The sequence below is a fragment of the Bufo gargarizans genome, chromosome 6, assembly GCF_014858855.1.
Source record: "Bufo gargarizans isolate SCDJY-AF-19 chromosome 6, ASM1485885v1, whole genome shotgun sequence".
In the NCBI taxonomy this organism is placed as follows: Eukaryota; Metazoa; Chordata; class Amphibia; order Anura; family Bufonidae; genus Bufo; species Bufo gargarizans.
Genome location: NC_058085.1, coordinates 281,286,528 through 281,293,646, shown reverse-complemented (window position 1 = coordinate 281,293,646; position 7,119 = coordinate 281,286,528).

Below are 7,119 nucleotides of genomic sequence, written 5' to 3'. Positions count from 1 at the left end.
TTCATCTCTCTTTCTCCTCGGCCTACCACCCTCAGTCCAATGGGGCCGCAGAACGATCCAATCAGGCCTTGGAGCAATTCCTTCGTTGCTATGTCTCCGATCACCAAGACAATTGGGTTGACCTCCTGCCTTGGGCTGAGTTTGCCAGGAACACGGCGGTGAACTCTTCCTCTGGGACGTCTCCCTTCATGGCCAATTATGGGTTCCAACCTGCCGTGTTACCGGAGGTATTCTCTCCCCAGGATATTCCGGCTGTGGAGGATCACCTTTCCGTCCTACGTGCTTCTTGGGTACAGATCCAGAGGTCCCTTGAGGTCTCTGCGCAGCGCCAGAGACTCCAGGCTGATCGCAGACGAGCGCCCGCTCCTTCCTACCAGGTCGGAGACCGCGTATGGTTGTCCACCCGCAACCTCAACCTTCGAGTGCCCACTCCCAAGCTGGCGCCTCGCTTTGTTGGTCCCTTCCGAGTGCTTCGCAGGGTAAACCCGGTAGCCTATGCCCTCGCGCTTCCTCCTGGCATGCGGATCTCCAACGTGTTTCATGTCTCCCTGTTGAAGCCACTGGTGTGTAATCGTTTCACTTCCTCGGTTCCTCGGCCTCGTCCGGTCCAAGTGGGCAATCGTGAGGAGTATGAGGTGAGCAATATCCTGGACTCACGCCTGGTCCGCGGTCGGGTGCAGTTTTTGGTCCATTGGCGTGGTTATGGTCCAGAGGAGCGTTCCTGGGTTCCCTCCGCAGATGTCCATGCTCCTGCCTTGCTCCGAGCCTTCCACGCACGCTTCCCTCAGAAACCGTTCTTTACTCCGCGGAGGAGGGGCCCTTAAGGGGGAGGTACTGTCATGGTCTTACCTTCTTGCTGTTCTCCTTCGTTTGACATGTGCTGGCGGCCATCTTGGTTTCTGGGTTTCTTGTAGCCTCCCACCCTGCGGCTTTTCCTTCCCACTGGGAGGAGCTGGATGCCTAGCTCATATATATAGGAGGTCTGTGGCTTCAGTTCCCTGCTTGGTCCTCCTGTGTTCACATGCTTCTAAGACTGCTGCTGCTTCTGGTTCCTGATCCTGGCTTCGTCTGACTACCCTTCTGGTTCCTGACTTCTGGCTTCGCAAGACCCTGCTTCGGTTTAGCCATCCGCTTGGACTTTTGCCTTACAGCTTTATTTTCAATAAAGCCTTCTTATTTCCACCTATCTCTTGTTGTACGTCTGGTTCATGGTTCCCTGACACCTGGGCATGGGATACGCATCAAACTTGGAGATTTTGTTTAGTTTGCGAAAATCATTACAGAACTGTAACGTCCCATCCAGCTTGGGTATTAAGACTATCGGACTGGCCCATTCACTTTTGGACTCCTCAATAAGGTCTAGTTGCAGCATTATCTGCACTTCCTCAATGACTTGTTGTCGAGCCTCGGGTACCTGGTACGGTTTTAACCGGATTTTTGCCTGAGACTCAGTGACAATGTCATGCTGGATTATGGAAGTGTGTCCATGGAGGTTCAAGAACACATCTGTGTTCCGACTAATGAACTCCCTGGCTTCCTGAGCCTATTTAGAGGAGAGGCTGTCAGCAATTTTTACTTTTCCAACTGCTTCTCTTGCATCAGACCGAGGAGCCTGAACCTTTTCTCCAACAAAACCTGGCCATGGGCTGTCTTCAGTGGAGGGATCCCTATCTTTCCATGGTTTTAGTAAATTCACATGGTACACCTGCTCCGTCTTTCGCCACCCCTGCTAGTGTACTTTGTAATTTACCTCTCCCACTCTCTCGAGTACCTTGTAGGGCCCCTGCCACATAGCTAGGAACTTACTCTCTACTGTTGGTACCAGAACCAAAACCCGATCACCCAGATTAAAGTTTCGTACCCGAGCCTGACGATTATAGACTCTATGCTCCCTGACCAGAGGCAACACTGTCTCCATCCGTCCTTGCATCTTGGTAATAACACTTTCGTGTGGTGTGGGTTGTTGTTCCCAATGCTTCTTTGGCTATGTCCAACAGACCGCGAGGGTGTCTGGCATATAGCAGTTTTAAGGGCGAGAACCCAGTAGAGGCTTGGGGCCCCTCTCACACTGCAAACATGAGATAGGGTAGAAGAAGGTCCCAGTCCATCCCATCCTTAGACACCACTCTTTTTGACTTGTTTTTAATGTTTGATTAAATCTCTCTACCAGGCCATCCATTTTCGGATAATATACGGACGTCCGTAGCTGTTTTATGTGGAGCAACTTAAAGAATTCCCTCATGACCTTGGACATAAAAGGGTCCATTGGTCATTCAAAACCTCTTTAGGTAGTCCTACTCGGCAACACATCTCCATTAACTCCTTAGCTATGAGTTTGGCTGATGTATGTCAAATCGGTACCGCCTCCGGGTACTGAGTGGCGTAGTTGAGGACGACCAAGATGTGTTGGCGCCCTCTAGCAGACTTCAGTACTAGTGTTGCAATGCTCACGAATGCTCAAAATTTTTATTGCGAATATAGGTACTTCGAAAATTTGCTAATATTTCGAATATAGTGATATATATTTGTAATTTCGAATATTAATTTTTTTTTAAAATCAGTACACATGATCCCTCCCTGCTTCTAGCTTGTGGGCCAATGAGAAGGCTGCAGTATATTTGACTTTAGGAGTTGTGTTGCTTGAAATTTTCATAATGCAAATTTTTATAGCAAATTTTTAAACTTACAACTATTAGACAAAGATTATATATATATTTTTTCGAATATTCGCTATATTGCTATGACTTCGTTTCTTCGAATATTCGTAATATTCTAAAACAAGAATATATAGCAATATAGCGAATATTCGAGAAAAAATCGAATATAGAACAATTTAGCTAATATAGTTCTATAATCTTCTTTGTCTAATAGTTGTCATTTTTTTCTCATCTGAAGTTAAGAATTACAACTACAAAAAAAAGATTATAGCACTATATTAGCTAAATTGCTCTATTTTTTTTTTTTTATATTTGCTATATTGCTATATATTCTTGTTTCAGAATATTACGAATATTCGAAAAAACTAAGTTATAGCAATATAGCGAATATTCGAAAAAAACAAATATAGAGCAATTTAGCTAATATAGTGCTATAATCTATTTTTTTATAGTTGTAATTTTTTTCCAATCTGAACTTCAGATAAGAAAAAAATTACAACTATTATACAAAGAAGATTATTAGCTAAATTGCGCTATATTCATTATTTTTTTGAATATTCACTATATTTGCTATAACTTTGTTTTTTCGAATATTCGTAATATTCTAAAACAAGAATATATAGCAATATAGCGAATATTATAAAACAAACGAATATAGAGCATTTTCGCCAATATAGTGCTATCATCTTCTTTGTATAATAGTTGTAAGTTGAAAAATTCGCAATAAAATTTGTATTTTTTTAGTAAAAAAATCATAGAATATAACGAATACTCGAATTTGCGACTATTCAACGAATATTCTACAAAATATTTGCAAAATATTGCAAATTCGAATATGACCCCTGCCGCTCATCACTATTCGGTACTGGGCCTATGTGATCCATAGCGATTCCCTCGAACTGGACCTCAATAATTGGGAGAGGCACCAGGGGGCTCCGGAAATGTGGCTGGGGGCTATTTATCTGGCAGGTTGGGCAAGACTTACAAAACTCTTCTACCTCTCTGAACACACTGGGCCAGTAAAACCGCTGTAGTATCCAGCCCTGCATTTTCTGCCACCCCAAGTGACCCCCAAGAACATGTTGGTGGGCAAGCTCCAATACGAGCTTGCAATCAAGCTTGGGCACCACCAGCTGTTCACAGGGCTGTCTTTAATATTGATTCGCCCTGGGCAAGAATTTACTTGGGCCCCCTGGATACCCCACACCCTAGCATGCAATCACGCCTTCCACCATAACACACACACACAAAATAATAATCCACACACCTCGTAGAGTAGTAAACTTTAATAATGATGAGTGGCCACTAGAGGTGTTCCTTGTTCCATTTTTTCTGAAAAGTGTTTACATTCAAAAGCTTGCAGAGACATGCTATAGACACCAGAACTACTACGTTTAGCTGTTGTGGTTCTGGTGACTATAGTGTCCCTTAATATAGAGAAAAAACAAGAATAAGCACAAAAGTATCAAATAAAATGGCTGTATTATTATCCGAAATATTAAAAAAGCACAACTTCTGACACAAAAATATTGTATTTTGCTGATTACTTTTTTTTTTTTACAATGTACAGATAGTACTGTACTACTAACTCCTCCATCCACCCCTACATACAAGGTACAGCGCTACATACCTCTTACATCCAGTGACGTCTTTTTGATGTAGATGTTCTCTTTCCTCATCTTCTCCTTTCAGACCTTCAGATTTTTCTGACATTTCTCGTCTCTGCAGTTAGACAAACAAAATTTTAGTTTACTACTTTTCCATCATCCTCCCATCTTCTGGACAAATCATACAACCACCCCCAATACTGTGCCGTTGTGCTCCCCAATACTATACTGCAGAAACAGATAAACCCCTTGATAATACTAGTACCATGCAGATAATGCTCTAAAATAACTGTGCCCAGCAAATAGTGCCCTTGACACTAATAGTGTAAACATAATGTCCCCCCCCAAAAAATTGTGGTAAGCTGATACTATGCAAAGGTGCCCCCACAGTAACAGTGCTCCCAAAAGTCCCACCAATAGGAATAATTCTCTGCTAGAGCACACAGGATAGTAATAGTGCTCCTACAGTGCCCCCCAACATGTCCCCACTGTGTCCCAGAAGTAATAATGCTCCCACAGTGCCCATACTAGTAATCATGTTCCCCATAGACCCCCAGTAGTAATAAAGCCAAACATAATGCCCCCCAGTAGTAATAATTCTCCTTATAATGTCCCAGTGCAAAAAATACCCCCCTTTTAATGCCCCCAGTTGAGCTAATGTCCCCATAGAGAGCCCATAATGTGCTAGTATAAAATACCACTATATAGTGCCCCCAGTAAATGCCCCTATAGTGCTCCTTCCCATTTCTTCCTAGTGCCCCCATAATGTACCAGTATAAAATGCCCCATTTATAGTGCCCCAGTAGATGCCCTCAGTGTCCCCCATAATTTGCAAGTATAAAATAACCCTTCTTAGTGCCCACCATAGATGAGCCCATAGTACTGCTCTCTCCCCTTCTCCATAGTACCCACCATAATGTGCCCCAGTATAAAATGCCCCTATAAAGAGGCCCCCCATATAAAATACCCCTTTTTTGTGGCCTCTTTACAAGTCCTCCCTTCCCCCATATAAAATACCTCTTCTTTGTGGCCTCAGTAGATGCCCCCATAGTGCCCCCAATAATATGCCAGTAAAAAGTGCCAACCAATAATGTACCAGTAAGAAGTGCCCCCATAGATGCCTCCACAGTGCCCCCCAATAATGTGCCAGTAAGATGTGCCCCCATAGATGCCCCCCAATAATGTGCCAGTAAGATGTGTCCCCATAGATGCCCCCAATAATGTGCCAGTAACAAGTGCCCCCATAGATACCCCCCAACAATGTGCCAGTAACAGGTGCCCCAATAGATGCCCCCAAATCATATGCCAGTAACAGGTGCCCCCATAGATGCCCCTCAATCATGTGACAGTAACAGGTGCCCCATAGATGCCCCCCAATCATGTGACAGTAGTAGTACCATATAAAAAATAAGCATTTATACTTTCCTCCATCAGGCTGGCACCAAGGCGATGCAGGCCTCTTCCGGCCCCTTCCGGCCTGTGTTCCACGCTGTACAGCTCAGGCGGCGAGATGACGTCATTGTGACGCCTGCATCGGCCTATGTTAGGCTGCAGGCCTAGTACCTGCAGCCTATCAGAGGAACGGGGAAGGGAGACGCCTCTTCCTCCCCTGCCCTGCCGCAGCACTTCTATTTGTATCGCTGTCCTGAGGATGGCGATACAGATTACTATGGAAATGAGCGCTTCCGGTGGCCAGTGGGGCTCAAGAGGCAGCCTTGAGCCCCCCCAGGAGCAACTGGGCCAAGGGCAGCTGCCCCTTTTGCCCTGTATTAAAGACAGCCCTGGCTGCTCAATATGGTTACCCCGTAGTTGGTTTACCAGATACAGCATTTCCTGGTGAACGACAAAAAGTTGAAACATCTACTCGGACCCAGGTTTTTGTGGTTCACCATCAAGTATTACAACATTTTCTCAGGCCCGGGATAAGGTTGGGTCCCTTGTGTTCTGCGGTTCCAAAATTTTCACCGGAGACATTGAGGTCTGCCAATTCAGGACCAGGCAGAAAGTCCTCAAAGTCTTCTACCAACATACTCAACGGGGTTGTCTCCCCCTCTTCCACCGAAGTGGCGGTCACTCCTACCACTGGTCCTTCGGCCTCGGGTTCCCAGGATTCTGCACTCTCACCCAAGCCAGGCCACTCTGCTGAAGTTACCCCTGACTCAGGGGCATCAACAACTCTCACAGCCGGCCATAGGGCAGGGACTTCGTAATATTCTAAAACAAGAATATATAGCAATATAGCGAATATTCGAGAAAAAAATTGAATATAGAACAATTTAGCTAATATAGTTCTATAATCTTCTTTGTCTAATAGTTGTCATTTTTTTTCTCATCTGAAGTTAAGAATTACAACTACAAAAAAAAAGATTATAGCACTATATTAGCTAAATTGCTCCCTATTATTAGTTCATATGGTAAAGTGGTGGCAACGGCCACCTCATGGGTCCACTTGCCACCTCCCGTGGATAGAGACACCAGTGCGGTGGGTTAGTCCTTAAAATCTCCATGTATGCACACAACCCTGATTTTTTTGGCCAGTATACTCGTCGGGCTGCACCAGGGTAGCTCTTACCAGGAACACCAGACTCCCTGAGTCCAACAAATGCACTGCCAGAGTGTATCCCACTTCTACCTGGCACAGGTGGTTATTGTCTATAGTCTCTGGGATACCTGATGCACACAGCTTCCTTAGTCTCCATGGGTTCGCCCCAATAGGGACAGTCGGCCCTTACGTGGGCAGGCTCCTGATACCACCAGTATACTATCGGAGCCAGGTCTACGGTGGGTACATCCCAGGCAGTCTTGGTTGGCACAAGTCTCTGAGTCTAGGATGGATATTGCTGGGGTTTGGCTGC